The sequence below is a fragment of the Haliotis rubra genome, unplaced genomic scaffold (assembly GCF_003918875.1).
Source record: "Haliotis rubra isolate DU_JTF1 unplaced genomic scaffold, ASM391887v1 Scf1824, whole genome shotgun sequence".
Classification (NCBI taxonomy): Eukaryota; Metazoa; Mollusca; class Gastropoda; order Lepetellida; family Haliotidae; genus Haliotis; species Haliotis rubra.
Window position 1 is genome coordinate 7,748 of NW_025765808.1, and position 3,092 is coordinate 10,839.

Genomic DNA, 3,092 nt, shown 5'->3' on the forward strand with positions numbered 1-3,092 from the left:
TGTTTATACAATAGAAGAAGTTGATAACACAGGATTGAGTAGGTTTATGTGAAGCCAGTAAAGAACATGTACATAGTTTTAAGGGATTAAGGATGTTGATGGGCAGCCAGTAGGAATGATATACATAGGTTGTTTACATAAGTGATAAAGGGACTGTTAGGAAGCCAGTGATGAAGTGATGTTTACACAATGGATAATGTGCAGTGTTACTCAATGGGTAATGTACAATGGTTGAGTAGGGTTACATGAAATTAATTGAGCAAGTGATGTTAGGCCATGGGGATGAAATACCCTTCATCTCTGTTGATGACTGGACAAATCTTCTTTATGTGGACAGCTTCAAGTAGTTTTCGGGTTTTGAAATCAGGCTAGTTGCTTTCGATGACTTTGGTGGTATTCCAACTGATGTTGTGGTTCGGGTTAGCTTTAAGGTGGTCGGCTAGGGCGGATTTAGATTCTTTCTTTCTTACTGAGGCCTCGTGTTCTTTGATCCTAATGGTGACTGGTCTTGATATTTCACAAATATCAAGTACGCGTCGTCATTCTCAGGGGTTTTACATTGTATTTTGCCTGCTTCCTGTTTAATGTGACTGAGGTCCTATGCGGTAAGGTTGTATCAGCATTAGTTCAACTGTGCCATAGATATAATGTTCTAGTATGAAGCACCAATGTCATATAGTTCCAGGGGAATGTCTGTACAAGGGTCAGAGCTACGGGCAAGGCAAGACTTGGCGCGACGGCTGTAACTACCAATGTACCTGCGTAGATGCCACCGTGGGCACGTACATCTGTAAAGACCTGTAAGTCTCACCTTTCTCTAACCACGTGTTACAAAAAGCCATTTTGTGTACCACTTTAACTTCTATATGCTATATACCCGTGCGTACGTGTCAGTGTCTATGTAAAAGTCATGTTTAAAAGTAAATGTCATATAACCATCGTATTACTGTTATCATTGTTGTTGTAATTCGTGTTCCTGATGCCTCTGCTAGTGTTATTATTATCATACTGGTTCATATCCTTTTAGCAGTATTCGTATAAATATGAATTCTAATTAAAGTTATAGCATTATTTTACATATTATTATCAGTGTAAGCTGCTGGCCCCTCCCACCGGCAAGTGCTGCCCCACACCAAGCTGCCCTAGCGGCATAGTCATCAACTACCCGCCAAGCTATGTTGGCGTTTAACAGGCAAAAACCTGTGTAGCCAGGCAACAAAACAATTCAGTGAAGTAAAATACAAACACGTTTGCGAAAATTGTAAGCATTCGAATTAGGAAAATAAAATATTTCTAGTTTAGTCTTGTCTTTTGTGTTGTCGCATATCTTTACATTTTTGAGGGACAGTTGGATCGCCCAGTTGTTTCATCAGAGGCGTCTATATCAATCAGGAAGGTAAACAATGGCCAACATTGGCAGCATCAGCATCAATATACATGCACCAGGTAATGTTACAAAGTACTGTTACAACTACACGGGTGATGCTTATGTAATAAAGGCACTAAGTCCTGTTATCTGATATAGCTGGAATATTGCTGAGTGCGGCGTTAATCAATATCCAAACCAAACCAAACCTGTTATGTGAAGAACAGGATTTTTTGTTCATTTTTCATGACGTCAGCAGAACCGGTTCGTGTCGACATATTCCGACAAGGTTACTTGTTAACGCGTTCCTTCAAATTTTGAGTTTATGGTTTTCGAAATTATGATTGATTAAAGTGTGAGAACCGAAAAGCATCTGGTGAGGTGGTCAGAATGGCCAAGCTTTGACCCCATCTTGATTCAACAACAACATCATCAACACGTGGCGTGTTTGGCTCACGATACCCAAATGGCGGTTTGTGGGTGTTAACAACACGTGTGATAGATTTCAGCCCATTATTCTTGACCTTGGTTACGAAACAAGATTCGTATGACTCAAGTTACGTGAGAGAGTGGATTAAGATTTCTAGTTTCATCGGCAGTATTTCAGCCATCTACTGACCAAAACAAGTTATACAGTCATGACACATAAACCGACAATATAAAAACCTGTTGACGAACTACATTAAACACAAACAGAAAATCACAGATACAGATGTAAAACTAGCATGTAAATTTAAAACTATAGACAATACAACATGTAACAGGCTACAGGTCGTCAACAACTAAAGGAAGATCACCATACTAAGGACCACACTTACTGTGTGTTTGCATCAGTTCAGCCGTTGGCGATTGTGCTGCACCAAGCTAGAGCATCCCCCAAAAGAATGTTGGAGAACATTATCCAGGTCAGGAACCAGGGAAGTTTACCATTCTTGGTACCCAAGCTGGACCACGCCAATGCACCAACAGGTTAAAAAATCTCATTCCACAAACAAGGAAGGAAGTGATGATGGCCATTGGAATCGATCAACCTACGTTTGTGACTGTGTTTGAGTTGTTTCAAGGGAAGTGTACCAGGGATTTCGAGATGTATTGTATCGGCAAATACGTCTTTGACTGGCATTCTAGAAATTGCGGAGAGGAAGAATGAGGACAATGTTTTATGAAAATACAACTTTTTTATTTCTGTATAGGCAACGTTTCGACATAGATCCTAGTGTCGTTGTCAAGCAAGTGGTACATAAGAGGTAATTTGGGTGATATATATACATGAGATGTTTATACAATCGATGAGGGATGAGACGAAAATGAGTAGTTTATACAATAGAAGAGATTGATAACACAGATGGTATACAGGGTTAAGTAGGTTGATTGGAAGTTAGCTTAGAAGATGTACAAGATAACGCTGTTGATTGGAAACCAGCAGGGAGTGATGAACGTAGGTTGTTTACATAGGGAATTTATAAGGAAGTTGTTGGGAAGCCAGTAGTTAAGTGATATGACACATGAGATAATGAAATGTACAGTCGCTGAGTAAAGTTACAGGAAAATAATTCAGCAAGAGATGATAGGCCTTGGGGGATGAAATATTCTCTGTTAATAGCAGGAGGACAGCTTCAGTAGTTTTCGGGTTTTCAAGTCAGTTTGAGATGTTACGAGGGCCGATCAAAATGTAGAATCACCAAGAAAACGACACAAATGCAGTTATTTTTATGGGGTTTTTTTT

The 3,092-nt window shown here is 39.7% G+C and overlaps 1 long non-coding RNA gene across 1 annotated transcript; it reads left to right on the forward strand.

Moving 5' to 3' along the window:
* Positions 1-678: 678 nt before the first annotated feature.
* On the forward strand, positions 679-1,299 carry LOC124273645. Its single transcript, XR_006897706.1, has 2 exons — positions 679-800; positions 1,091-1,299. It is a non-coding gene; the product is annotated as an uncharacterized LOC124273645 (long non-coding RNA).
* The last annotated feature ends 1,793 nt before the right edge of the window (positions 1,300-3,092 follow it).